Raw genomic sequence first — 15,234 nt, forward strand, 5'->3', positions numbered from 1 at the left:
CTACTACACAAAGGCAAGACCACAATAAACGGATCAACGTCCCACACTGAGTGTAAAAATAAGTGCTATCAAATTCAGATAAGTGCTCAAAAAAAGTAAAATAAAACCACGCCACACTAAAAGATACAGAAAATTAATATACATAAAATAAATACCATCATAAATGCTAAAAAAGCATATAAAAATATATATAAATCATAAATAAACGATTAAAAAGAGACATAATTAAGTATAAAAATAAATGCTTTGATAAATAAATAGACAAACATACCCCACTAAATATACAAGTGCTTTCAACTCAAAATAAGTGCTATGGGGGTATATAAAAAAGATAAGGTAAGACCACGCCACAATAAATAAATAATAATAACATAAATCTAATCATATAAATAAAATAAGTGCCATAATATTAATAATAAGTGCTTGAAAACATATATAAAAAATAAATAAATAATTAAATTATTTGGTAAACTAACATTTATCTTGCGCGGTTCTCCCACAGCCCCCCACTATCCTATCCCCCAACCAAAAACTCCACTCATCCAACCCCACCAGAGATGGCACCTCCCACCAGGTAAATAAGCCAGAATAAATTTAATATTTTTCATTCAGGCCCTTGGGATCTATTGTTTGGAGGCGCCCAATCCAAATTCTTTCCATCCCCTGTCGTTGTTTCCTAGACCAGCCCCCGTTTGTCTCCAGACCAAAGATACTCAAATGATCAATTGCATGTAGGCTAAAATGTAAATACAACACAGTGCTCTTATTACCTTTAGCCATATTGTATAGGTGTTGTTTTAGTCTAGCCTGTAGTGCATTCTTGGTTTCTCCTATATACATCTTTTGGCACAATTTGCACTTAATTACATAAATCAAGTTTACCGTTGACAATTCGATTCTCTGTCTTATAGGGAACCCCAAGCCCGAGAAGGCATTAGTAATATATTTTGGTCTCTCCAGATATTTTTCCAATTTGTTGGGTACCTCTTTCGGCCGGAAGGCAGAGTGGACTAATTTATCCCCAAGGTTTTTATTTTTCCTATATGCTGAGATTATTCTACAATTCAACAGCCCATCCACCGCTTGTTGCGCTTCCCGGAAGTTAGACCTCAACGTCCTGCTAAATCCACCCAGACTCCCAGAGTATGTAGCAACAAATGGTATCAGATTATGTGTTTCTGCTGTTTTATTGTAACCTTCTTCCATTCCGAATAATTTTCCTACCTCTGCTTTTATCTCCCTAAGGAAACGTTTTGAATATCCCCGTGGCCTCAAAGCTTCAAAAAGAATGGTTGTTGCCTCCTCCACATGCTCACCCAATGTACAAATTCTGTTGAACCGGATCAACTGGGATTTAATTATCCCTCTAAAGGTATGTTTTGGATGATAACTTGCCTTATGTAGCAAAGCATGCCTATCTGTCTCCTTAAAGAAGACTTTAGTAGCCAATGATTTAGTCTGCCCCTCAGAAGGTACAAAGAAAACCTGATTGTCTAAAACTCTAGTTTGTCTCTTTGTATATTGTGGGATATTGTAATTGCAGGATGATGTGTATTTAGGGATTCCAAGAAACACTCAAACTCCCTCATAGAATTCACCCAAATCCCAAAGATGTCATCCAAATACCTAAGATACAAAGAGGGGAGGGTCTTACACTTCACAAACACTGTCTCTTCCAAAAACACATATATAAGTTGGCAAAGGCTGGGGCAAACTTCTTCCCCATGGCCGTTCCATGGATCTGAAGATAAAACTTATCATTAAAATTAAAATCATTCCTCAAAAACTCAACTCCAACAAATCTAAGATTTCTTTATCCGGGCGCTGAGGGTCAGGAAACCTATCAAAGGCCCGTTTAACTGCCCGCAGTCCCAAAGGGGTATCAATATTTGTGTATAGTGAGTTGATATCTATTGAAATAAAAACGCCCCCAATGGTAGTTCAAGACCTTTAAGTTTACCAACAAAATCATATGTATCTTTTACATAGGAAGCATGCTTCTGTGATAGTGGATTGATGAAATAATCAATATATTCAGCAATTCGATATGATTCCGATCCACAGTCACTAACAATTGGGCGTCCACTAGGGATCTGAAATGGCACCGACCACTCTTCCAAAGGTTTATGGATTTTTGGGAGGAGATAAAATTGTCGCGGTCTAGGTACATCTGGGCCCAGAAGATAGGTATATTGCTTTGAAATGATAAACTTTTTTTCAAGCAATTCCAACAATATCATCTTAATCATGTTTTTGGTTTCAGATTGAATAGAGTGATCTAATGCAACATAATTTTTCGGGTTATTCAGTTGTCTGTTAGCTTCCAATAAGTACTGTACTCTATCCATGATTACAATATGTGATCCTTTATCTGCAGGCTTAATAACTATATTCCGGTTTGACCCCAACAATTTAATAGTGTCTGACTCCGATACCGTCATATTCCCCCCAGTTACCGGCCCAGGTCGGAAGCGCCTAAATGCCTCGAGATCCTTCCTAATCAATGTTTAGATGGATGGAGATATCGATTGTATTCTGGGTTCCCAAACCGAGGGATCTGTAAACGGTACAAACGGAATGTCAGTATCATAATTAAAATGATCCAACAATTTCAGCCTCCTATGATATATGTGTAAGTCCCTACGAAGCTCCATCCGGTCTAAAATTCCGGGAGTGGGGATAAAAGACAATCCCCGTTCCAATACATTTCTTTCTATCTCAGAAAGCATATATGAGTGCGAGAGATTAGTAATGTTTGAAGGTGGAGCTGTATTAAAGCACTGTTCTCCCCTTACCTGTTTAAATTATCCAACTAAAAATTTAAGATGGTATGTCCTGTTTCAGGTGTCCAATGTACTGGGTCCCGTGGCAATGTGTGAAACCTAAGTTTACTAATCTCAGGTAAATAATTACATTGCTCTAGGATCCTTCGATTAAGTTGATCCAAGAGTGACTGTTGCTGTTTTTCCAGTCTATCTGAGTAGTTAATAATAGGCACAGAGTATTGCATTAGGAAATGTACTTTCTGCCACTTTCAACAGTTGTTGTAGTTGCTTCCAGGAGGTCAACGCCAGCTGTTTCAACAGGCAGTTGTTTAGCCCTCCTGATAACACCACCTTCTCCACTGTTGGATGTTCTAGTTTTTCTACTACTCCTTTTAAGTGGTGGAATGTAGCCCCAGGGAAGCCATCTGCTTGCACTCTGGAATCGGTAAACCCAGGTATCCGTGAAATATTAGAGTCTCCAATTATAACAATTGGTTTTCTAATTGTAAGTTCCCAATCCAAAATGTTCCTGGTAGAATTTGGGTGTCTAACTGGTTCAAGGTTAATTGATCCCGGCCTCCTAACAGGTAAATTAATCACCGGGATAGAGGAGGAAGAGGAGGAAACCCCTGGGTAGGCTTCGGCTGATATGAGTCCCACTATTTTACTCTTACCTCGGCCAAGAGGAGAAGTCCCCGAGGGGAGTAACAGCGGGGAAACCGGAGCGGCGGTAAATTGGGACCGCCCTGGGGGCTCAGACAAGGACGTATTCAGGAAAAGTTCAGTTTTGTCGTCACTTATCATCATCTGTTCCTCCCCCTCTAGGTTCCCAATCGCAACCTCACACGGGTCCCGCTCCCCTCCAACTCCAGGTTCCTCCTGGCCAGAGTCAGACAGAGGCAATAGTATTACTCCATTGTAGGACAACATTGCTATATAAGAACCTCTCAGGGCCATTAACAAGAGCCTGCCTCACCTGTGTTTGTTTTCCAATCTCCACCCCCCTTGGGACCAACTCTATTGTTAATGGATCTCCAGCCAATGCTTGGGGTCTAGGGGAATATGTTTCAGCCATAACCGAGATAGTTTTCCCCCTCTGGGAGACTGAATCCAGCTCTAAAGCTGGTAGACTTGGGGGCATCCTAGGGGTGCTCCTCTTTGGTCCGTTCTTAGCCCCACCCTTAACTAAACCACTTGCTGGACTACCATTTCCCACTCCCACCACATTACTGGGGGCTGGAGACAGGACACCCGACAAGGGCGGGAAGGCCTCCATAGTCAATTGGCCTGGACCTACCACCTCGCTAGCACTTGCCTTTGGGAGCATAGCCTGTAACGTTGCCACTGAGGACTCTAAACTTAAGTCTACATCTTACCCTTGCCCAAGAAACCGCTCGATCAAAGGAGTTAGTATCGAATCTCCCCACCTCCTGTAGCCCTGCTGCCAGAACTGAATCATAGTGGTCCACTAAGATGCACATATTAGTGTCCATCCAGTGGTCCGTATTCTCCTTTACCAGTTCCAAAACAGTGGGATTGGGTGAGGAAGGTTTGATAAAAGCCGTAAGTCTCACCACCTGCTTCATCATGCCAGGCGGGAAAGACCTTTTCCTGTGATGCCGGGCTATCTACTGAGAATATTGCAAAATGTGCTTTCACCGAAAAGCTATTTTAAAATCGGACATATCGAGTGCATAGAGGAGTTCTGTATCTATAATTCTTAAAATAATTGTTGTGCTTTTTGTGAACGTTTATCGTGAGTAATTTAGTAAATTCACCGGCAGTGTTCGGTGGGAATGCTAGTAACATGCTAGTCACCTGCTAATGTAAAAAGCTGGTTTTTGATATAAATATGAACTTGATTGAACAAAACATGCATGTATTGTATAACATAATGTCCTAGGGTTGTCATCTGATGAAGATCATCAAAGGTTAGTGCTGCATTTAGCTGTGGTTTTGGTTTTTGTGACATTATATGCTAGCTTGAAAAATGGGTGTCTGATTTATTTCTGGCTCGGTACTCTGCTGACATAATCTAATGTTTTGCTTTCGTTGTAAAGCCTTTTTGAAATCGGACAGTGTGGTTAGATTAACGAGAGTCTTATCTTTAAAATGGTGTAAAATAGTCATATTTTTGAAAAATTTAAGTAATATCATATCTAAGGTATTTGAATAACGCGCCACAGGATTCAACTGGCTGTTGAGTAGGTGGGACACAAGCGTCCCACCTAGCCCATAGAGGTTAAGGGATGGTTAACCTGTTATGGCTAGGGGGCAGTATTTTCACAGCCGGATAAAAAACGTACCCGATTTAATCTGATTATTACTCCTGCCCAGAAACTAGAATATGCATGTAATTATTAGCTTTGGATAGAAAACACTCCAAAGTTTCTAAAACTGTTTGAATGGTGTCTGTGAGTATAACAGAACTCATTTGAGAAGATTCCATGCAGGAAGTGTCCCGTCTGACAATTTCTTGCCCTTCTTGATTATCTCTATCCATTACAGAGGATCTCTGCTGTTACGTGACACTTCCTACGGCTCCCATGGGCTCTCAGAAGGCGGCAAAAAGCTGAATCGTGGCTTTGCAGGCTCTGGCTGAAAAAAAGTAGCGCGTTTGGGTAGTGGCTGGTCACAGTACTGTGAGACTCAGGCTCGTGCCCGCGTCGACCCCATGCTTTGTTTTCTTTCGTCTGTTTACCTAAACGCAGATTCCCGGTCGGAATATTATCGCATTTTTACGAGAAAAATGGCATAAAAATTGATTTTAAACAGCGGTTGTCATGCTTCGAAGTATGGTAATTGAATATTGGCCTTTGGTCGGTGTTCAGACGGACGGTTCCTCCCGCCCCACGTGGAATTGCCTCTATCGGGGGAGCCCCTGTCGGAGACGGTTATCCACGCCTTGATGACAAGCTTCAGCCGCGCTCCGTTCGTGCGAGATCTAGCCGACCCGTCTGTCTCAGTGGCCCTACATTGGTGTTCCGGTTCGGGGAGTGGAGTACCCAGGTAGCTATGCCTGCGGATGACGTTCACCCATGCCGTACCGGCGCCAGAAACACATGTATTTCTCAAACCCTGTCTTTTATCCACGTTGATGGTGTTCCGAATAAACCCTCCAGCTAAGACAAGATACCTGATTAAGCGGTGCCCCGGCACCTGTGGCTCTGGCCACGGGCAGTTCAGGGCCTCCCGCTGGGCGCACGGTGGATTGACCTAGGGCCTCCTCCCCTCACGGGATAGGAGTGGTCCCTGGCTGTTCTCCGCTTAGTGTGCCCAGGTACAACCTCTATGTTGTGAGTGGCTTTCTGGTTGATCCTGCCAGTAGCATATGCTTGTCTCAAAGATTAAGCCATGCAAGTCTAAGTACACACGGCCGGTACAGTGAAACTGCGAATGGCTCATTAAATCAGTTATGGTTCCTTTGATCGCTCCAACGTTACTTGGATAACTGTGGCATTTCTAGAGCTAATACATGCAGACGAGCGCTGACCTCCGGGGATGCGTGCATTTATCAGACCCAAAACCCATGCGGGCCAATCTCGGTTGCCCCGGCCGCTTTGGTGACTCTAGATAACCTCGAGCCGATCGCACGCCCTTTATGGCGGTGACGTCTCATTCGAATGTCTGCCCTATCAACTTTCGATGGTACTTTCTGTGCCTACCATGGTGACCACGGGTAACGGGGAATCAGGGTTCGATTCCGGAGAGGGAGCCTGAGAAACGGCTACCACATCCAAGGAAGGCAGCAGACGCGCAAATTACCCACTCCCGACTCGGGGAGGTAGTGATGAAAAATAACAATACAGGACTCTTTCGAGGCCCTGTAATTGGAATGAGTACACTTTAAATCCTTTAACGAGGATCCATTGGAGGGCAAGTCTGGTGCCAGCAGCCGCGGTAATTCCAGCTCCAATAGCGTATCTTAAAGTTTCTGCAGTTAAAAAGCTCGTAGTTGGATCTCGGGATCGAGCTGGCGGTCCGCCGCGAGGCGAGCTACCACCTGTCCCAGCCCCTGCCTCTCGGCGCCCCTCGATGCTCTTAATACATTCTATACAACCATGTGGATGCAAGTCTCAAGCTGAGGCTATTATATAAACAGTTTTATGGTAATATGGCTATATTGTCTCTTCTGAGTATCACAAAATTGTACCAAGCAGACCAGTTCGTAGCTGGATTCTTCACCAGTCTTCCATACCTTCTCCAGAACACAAATGTCGCTTGGCTCCCCAATTCTGTGAGTTGGAAGAATTTCCTGTGTCTCTCTATGGGCCATGTGGCCAGAGACTCTCCTGGAATTTTACCACTCCTTCACACAGGGACTGGGTGAGGGAAGGTAGGTTGGGGGATGGTGCAAAGGGGGGGAGGGGGTCAACTGTCCTCCCTGTACTCAAAAAGGCCAACGTCATGACATACCCCCCCTGGTGGTTTGGATCTTGTTTATCCTGCAAGTTACAAATCAACATAAAATCATGACCACGTGATGTCCCGTTGGTAGAACTGTTATAGGCTCTCTGGAAGCGGAGCAGTCCACCACAAGGATGGGCAGTTGATGTCCGGTTGGTGATCGCCGTTGCGGTCTCCTCTAGTGGTGTACCTTGGTAGGTTCCCTGGAAGCTGCAAAGTACCCCAGGAAGGGCCAGGGGATGTCCTGGTTGGTGATCGCCGTTGCGGTCCCCCCCTCTGGTGGTTTACCTTGGTGGGCTCTCTGACAGCGGGCATGCCGCCACAAGGATAGGCTGTGGGTGTCCGGATTTGGGGTCGCTGTTCCGGACCCATCGTCCAGACTGGAAGATCTGGGCAGTAACTTAGGCAGATGTTAACAACGCACACACACTCATGAAATATATATAATTACATTCATTCCCCAATGAGCGGCGTTGTGGCAATAAGTGATGGTTGTATGGGGACTTTGTTTATGGCTCTATCACTTCCTAAGTGTCAAAGGAACTGAACCGAAAAGGAATGAAAGCATAAACAAAACAAAAAAATATACAAAATATAGTTCTCACACAAAAAAAAATCATCTAATTGGACTGTATTCTATATATGTCCAATGTTCTGGCAAAATGATTATCATGGCATTGTCTCTAATGACATATCTAGGGTTTTTCCTACTTGGTGTGTTGCTTAGGCGCTATCCTAAGTTTAACTATATGATAAGTCTACAGCTGTAATGCACTAGTTTTGGGCAGTCTACAGGGATGACCTATGGACTTCTGGTTAGATAACTGGTGAGTGCTGTAGAGTCAAAGGCCTAGAAGTAAATGTTCAACTTTACTAAGGCTGGTATATTGCTTGGGCCCTTAACCTCTATGGGCTAGGTGGGACGCTTGCGTCAGCAGAGTACCAAGCCAGAAATAATCAGACACCCATTTTTCAAGCCAGCATATAATGTCACCAAAACCCAGAAGACAGCTAAATGCAGCACTCACCTTTGATGATCTTCATCAGATGACAACCCTAGGACATTATGTTATACAATACATGCATGTTTTGTTCAATCAAGTTCATATTTATATCAAAAACCAGCTTTTTACATTAGCATGTGACGTTCAGAACTAGCATACCCCCCGCAAACTTCCGGGGAATTCGCTAACATTTTACTAAATTACTCACGATAAACGTTCACAAAAAAGCATAACAATTATTTTAAGAATTATAGATACAGACCTCCTCTATGCACTCGATATGTCCGATTTTAAAATAGCTTTTTGGTGAAAGCACATTTTGCAATATTCTAAGTACATAGCCCAGGCATCACCGGCTCGCTATTTAGACACCCGGCAAGTTTAGCACTCACCATAATCATATTTACTATTATAAAAGTTTCATTAAATTTTGTTGTCTTCGTCAGAATGCACACCCAGGACTGCTACTTCAATAACAAATGTTGGTTTGGTCCAAAATAATCCATCGTTATATCCGAATAGTGGCGTTTTGTTCGTGCGTTCCAGACACTATCCGAAATAGTAAAGAAGTGTCGCGCGCATGGCGCAATTCGTGACAATAAAATTCTAAATATTCCATTACCGTACTTCGAAGCATGTCAACTGCTGTTTAAAATCAATTTTTACGACATTTTTCTCGTAGAAAAGCGATAATATTCCGACAGGGAATCTCCTTTTCGGCAAACAGAGGAAAAAATCCCAAAGGCGGGGGCGGTCGGGGTCACGAGCATAAGCCCAGTGTCCCTTGATCGGCCACTTGAGAAAGGCGATAATGTGTTTCAGCCTGGGGCTGGAATGACGACATTCTGTTTTTTCCCGGGCTCTGAGCGCCTATGGACGACGTGGGAAGTGTCACGTTAGAGCAGAGATCCTTAGTAAATGATAGAGATGGAAAAGAGGTTCAAGAAATGGTCAGACAGGCCACTTCCTGTAAAGGAATCTCTCAGGTTTTGACCTGCCATTTGAGTTCTGTTATACTCACAGACACCATTCAAACAGTTTTAGAAAATTTAGGGTGTTTTCTATCCATATGTAATAAGTATATGCATATTCTAGTTACTGGGTAGGAGTGGTAACCAGATTAAATCGGGTATGTTTTTTATCCAGCCGTGTCAATACTGCCCCCTATCCTAAACAGGTTAAGCCGCGACAGCAAACTGACGATGAGTGTTGACAAATGAATATTGAGCAAAATGAGGTCAATTAATATTTTAAAAGAGAAAATGAAAAAATAAAACTTAAAAAAGAATGGAGCTCATTTATTTTGAGTCGATTGATGCATCAGTACGTGAATCAAAGTAAACGAACGTAAAAAATACCCATTCAAATCGATCAGTTTTCAACTAGAGAGATTGAAACGCGTCGTATCTGTCTCAAGCCTCCGTAACTGTTTATGTTACAACTCCACATCTGCAATAAATGGTGGTGGAGCTAGAGCGGTGTTTGTCAAACCATGAGACATACCAATAATCGGTCTTCTCACAAAAACATCTGTAGCATCTGAACCGTTTGACTTACACTCCCTGGAAAGGGGAGACCCTCTCGAACACGGTGGTGTTCTCAATTTGTCTCTACGTCCCCCACAAGTGTCAGGGGACTCGTCTGAAGTCGGAACCCTCTATGTGCAAACATCTGTTTGTAGAATCCAAAATCTTTGGGCTACAGACTAATGTGACCCCACTTGTCACAATGTTCTCCGTTTTGCCCTACGTTTTCCACAAGTGTCACGGGACTAATCTGAAGGTAACAGGTACTGATTAAAATGATAGATTTTTTAACCAGGGACCTCTCGCACCCTAAACCATAATAGTACAACTATACCAACGATCCGTTTGGTCAAAGAATTTTCACTTTCCACAAAAATGACGGTCAGGATATGAATCGATGTCTCCATGTTGCTTACGAGCTTCGCATAGCATTGGTGGTATAGTGGTGAGCATAGCTGCCTTCCAAGCAATTGACCCGGGTTTGATTCTCGGCCAATGCAGAGCATGAGATATTCACTAGTTTTAGGGGCTGGGTGTCATTTCAAGTGTATTACATTGGAATCAATGTCCTTGTTCGTGGAAGTCAGATTTGCTCTTAGTTTTTGCAGGTTTTCGAAATGAAGTGCGATATTGAGCCAACTAGTGAATATCACAATAGATACGCAGTCCATCGCCTAAACCATTCAGCCACCTTGTCCTGCGCCCAAGAGGTGGCTGTTTGCAACCAGTGGCCAGAGATCTGCCTGTCTGAACTTGTTAACCTGTTGGGTCTAGGGGGCAGCATTTGCACGTCTGGATAAAAAAAATGTACCCGATTTAATCTGGTTACTAATCCTACCCAGTAACTAGAATATGCATATACTTATTATATATGGATAGAAAACACTCTAAAGTTTCCAAAACTGTTTGAATGGTGTCTGTGAGTATAACAGAACTCATTTGGCAGGCAAAACCCTGAGACATTTTCTGACAGGAAGTGGATACCTGATGTGTTGTATTGACTTTAAACCTATCCCATTGAAAAACACAGGGGTTTAGGAATATTTTGGCACTTCCTATTGCTTCCACTAGATGTCACCAGCCTTTACAAAGTGTTTTGAGTCTTCTGGAGGGAGATCTGACCGAACAAGAGCCATGGAACGGTGATGTCCCATTAGACACCTGGCGCGCTACTTCATGTTGGGTACCCTCGTTCCAATACGTTATAAAAGGCTATGCATTCGTCCACCTTGAATATTATTCATGTTCTGGTTAAAAAAGGCCCTAATGATTTATGCTATACAACGTTTGACATGTTTGAACGAACGGAAATATATTTTTTCCCCTCGTTCATGACGAGAAGTCCGGCTGGCTTACATCATGTGCTAACGAGACGGAGATTTTTGGACATAAATGATGAGCTTTTTTGAACAAAACTACATTCGTTATGGACCTGTGATACCTGGAAGTGACATCTGATGAAGAGAATCAAAGGTAATGGATTATTTACATAGTATTTTCGATTTTAGATCTCCCCAACATGACGTCTAGTCTGTATCGCAACGCGTATTTTTCTGGGCACAGTGCTCAGATTATTGCAAAGTGTGATTTCCCAGTAAGGTTATTTTTAAATCTGGCAAGTTGATTGCGTTCAAAAGATGTAAATCTATAATTCTTTAAATGACAATATAATATTTTACCAATGTTTTCTAATTTTAATTATTTAATTTGTGACGCTGACTTGACTGCCGGTTATTGGAGGGAAACGATTTCCTCAACATCAATGCCATAGTAAAACGCTGTTTTTGTATATAAATATGAACTTGATAGAACTAAAAATGCATGCATTGTCTAACATAATGTCCTAGGAGTGTCATCTGATGGAGATTGTAAAAGGTTAGTGTATCATTTTAGCTGGTTTTATGGTTTTGGTGACCCTGTCTTTGACTTGACAAAACATTACACACAACTCTTGTAAATGTACTGTCCTAACATACTCTAAATTTATGCTTTCGCCGTAAAACCTTTTTGAAATCGTAAAACGTGGTTAGATTAAGGAGATGTTTATCTTTCAAATGGTGTAACATAGTTGTATTTTTGAAAAATTTGAATTTTGACATTTATTTGGATTCAAATTTGCCGCTCTTGAAATGCACCTGCTGTTGATGGAGTGCACCACAGGTGGCACGCTAGCGTCCCACCTAGCCCCAAGAGGTTAAAAGATCTGCAAAAGGGCTCATCCGGGATTTGAACCCGGGACCTCTCGCACCCAAAGCAAGAATCATACCCCTAGACCAATGAGCCTCAGACAAGAATAAAATTGTTTTGCTTTCTGCGGCAATTACAATGAGGATATCAATTGTTCTTGTCCATGGTGCTTGGAAAGATTGAACCTCATGTGAGTGTTTGTGCTATACTTGTGAGCATAGCAGTCTTCCAAACTGTTGACCAGGCTTCAGTTCAAATCTTTTGTATTTCATCTGCTGTGTCTTTCACATTCTGTCTTCTTAAACCGCGACAGCAAACTGATGATGAGTGTTGACAAATGAATATTGAGCAAAATGAGGTCAATTAATATTTTAAAAGAGAAAATGAAAAAATAAAACTTCAAAAAGAATGGAGCTCATTTATTTTGAGTCGATTGATGCATCAGTACGTGAATCAAAGTAAACGAACGTAAAAAATACCCATTCAAATCGATCAGTTTTCAACTAGAGAGATTGAAACGCGTCGTATCTGTCTCAAGCCTCCGTAACTGTTTATGTTACAACTCCACATCTGCAATAAATGGTGGTGGAGCTAGAGCGGTGTTTGTCAAACCATGAGACATACCAATAATCGGTCTTCTCACAAAAACATCTGTAGCATCTGAACCGTTTGACTTACACTCCCTGGAAAGGGGAGACCCTCACGAACACGGTGGTGTTCTCAATTTGTCTCTACGTCCCCCACAAGTGTCAGGGGACTCGTCTGAAGTCGGAACCCTCTATGTGCAAACATCTGTTTGTAGAATCCAAAATCTTTGGGCTACAGACTAATGTGACCCCACTTGTCACAATGTTCTCCGTTTTGCCCTACGTTTTCCACAAGTGTCACGGGACTAATCTGAAGGTAACAGGTACTGATTAAAATGATAGATTTTTTAACCAGGGACCTCTCGCACCCTAAGCCATAATAGTACAACTATACCAACGATCCGTTTGGTCAAAGAATTTTCACTTTCCACAAAAATGACGGTCAGGATATGAATCGATGTCTCCATGTTGCTTACGAGCTTCGCATAGCATTGGTGGTATAGTGGTGAGCATAGCTGCCTTCCAAGCAATTGACCCGGGTTTGATTCTCGGCCAATGCAGAGCATGAGATATTCACTAGTTTTAGGGGCTGGGTGTCATTTCAAGTGTATTACATTGGAATCAATGTCCTTGTTCGTGGAAGTCAGATTTGCTCTTAGTTTTTGCAGGTTTTCGAAATGAAGTGCGATATTGAGCCAACTAGTGAATATCACAATAGATACGCAGTCCATCGCCTAAACCATTCAGCCACCTTGTCCTGCGCCCAAGAGGTGGCTGTTTGCAACCAGTGGCCAGAGATCTGCCTGTCTGAACTTGTTAACCTGTTGGGTCTAGGGGGCAGCATTTGCACGTCTGGATAAAAAAAATGTACCCGATTTAATCTGGTTACTAATCCTACCCAGTAACTAGAATATGCATATACTTATTATATATGGATAGAAAACACTCTAAAGTTTCCAAAACTGTTTGAATGGTGTCTGTGAGTATAACAGAACTCATTTGGCAGGCAAAACCCTGAGACATTTTCTGACAGGAAGTGGATACCTGATGTGTTGTATTGACTTTAAACCTATCCCATTGAAAAACACAGGGGTTTAGGAATATTTTGGCACTTCCTATTGCTTCCACTAGATGTCACCAGCCTTTACAAAGTGTTTTGAGTCTTCTGGAGGGAGATCTGACCGAACAAGAGCCATGGAACGGTGATGTCCCATTAGACACCTGGCGCGCTACTTCATGTTGGGTACCCTCGTTCCAATACGTTATAAAAGGCTATGCATTCGTCCACCTTGAATATTATTCATGTTCTGGTTAAAAAAGGCCCTAATGATTTATGCTATACAACGTTTGACATGTTTGAACGAACGGAAATATATTTTTTCCCCTCGTTCATGACGAGAAGTCCGGCTGGCTTACATCATGTGCTAACGAGACGGAGATTTTTGGACATAAATGATGAGCTTTTTTGAACAAAACTACATTCGTTATGGACCTGTGATACCTGGAAGTGACATCTGATGAAGAGAATCAAAGGTAATGGATTATTTACATAGTATTTTCGATTTTAGATCTCCCCAACATGACGTCTAGTCTGTATCGCAACGCGTATTTTTCTGGGCACAGTGCTCAGATTATTGCAAAGTGTGATTTCCCAGTAAGGTTATTTTTAAATCTGGCAAGTTGATTGCGTTCAAAAGATGTAAATCTATAATTCTTTAAATGACAATATAATATTTTACCAATGTTTTCTAATTTTAATTATTTAATTTGTGACGCTGACTTGACTGCCGGTTATTGGAGGGAAACGATTTCCTCAACATCAATGCCATAGTAAAACGCTGTTTTTGTATATAAATATGAACTTGATAGAACTAAAAATGCATGCATTGTCTAACATAATGTCCTAGGAGTGTCATCTGATGGAGATTGTAAAAGGTTAGTGTATCATTTTAGCTGGTTTTATGGTTTTGGTGACCCTGTCTTTGACTTGACAAAACATTACACACAACTCTTGTAAATGTACTGTCCTAACATACTCTAAATTTATGCTTTCGCCGTAAAACCTTTTTGAAATCGTAAAACGTGGTTAGATTAAGGAGATGTTTATCTTTCAAATGGTGTAACATAGTTGTATTTTTGAAAAATTTGAATTTTGACATTTATTTGGATTCAAATTTGCCGCTCTTGAAATGCACCTGCTGTTGATGGAGTGCACCACAGGTGGCACGCTAGCGTCCCACCTAGCCCCAAGAGGTTAAAAGATCTGCAAAAGGGCTCATCCGGGATTTGAACCCGGGACCTCTCGCACCCAAAGCAAGAATCATACCCCTAGACCAATGAGCCTCAGACAAGAATAAAATTGTTTTGCTTTCTGCGGCAATTACAATGAGGATATCAATTGTTCTTGTCCATGGTGCTTGGAAAGATTGAACCTCATGTGAGTGTTTGTGCTATACTTGTGAGCATAGCAGTCTTCCAAACTGTTGACCAGGCTTCAGTTCAAATCTTTTGTATTTCATCTGCTGTGTCTTTCACATTCTGTCTTCTTAAACCGCGACAGCAAACTGATGATGAGTGTTGACAAATGAATATTGAGCAAAATGAGGTCAATTAATATTTTAAAAGAGAAAATGAAAAAATAAAACTTCAAAAAGAATGGAGCTCATTTATTTTGAGTCGATTGATGCATCAGTACGTGAATCAAAGTAAACGAACGTAAAAAATACCCATTCAAATCGATCAGTTTTCAACTAGAGAG

The 15,234-nt window shown here is 41.9% G+C and overlaps 2 non-coding genes and 1 pseudogene across 2 annotated transcripts; 1 reads left to right on the top strand and 2 right to left on the bottom strand.

The window, feature by feature from the left end:
* Positions 1-6,073: 6,073 nt before the first annotated feature.
* On the top strand, positions 6,074-6,692 carry LOC145875899 (uncharacterized; annotated as a pseudogene).
* Positions 6,693-11,913: 5,221 nt separating this feature from the next.
* trnap-ugg (transfer RNA proline (anticodon UGG)) lies at positions 11,914-11,985 on the bottom strand. Its single transcript has one exon. It is a non-coding gene; the product is annotated as a tRNA-Pro (tRNA).
* Positions 11,986-14,747: 2,762 nt separating this feature from the next.
* On the bottom strand, positions 14,748-14,819 carry trnap-ugg (transfer RNA proline (anticodon UGG)). Its single transcript has one exon. It is a non-coding gene; the product is annotated as a tRNA-Pro (tRNA).
* Positions 14,820-15,234: the final 415 nt, after the last annotated feature.

Source organism: Salmo salar, unplaced genomic scaffold (assembly GCF_965601325.2).
Source record: "Salmo salar unplaced genomic scaffold, fSalSal1 ptg000378l, whole genome shotgun sequence".
NCBI lineage: Eukaryota > Metazoa > Chordata > Actinopteri > Salmoniformes > Salmonidae > Salmo > Salmo salar.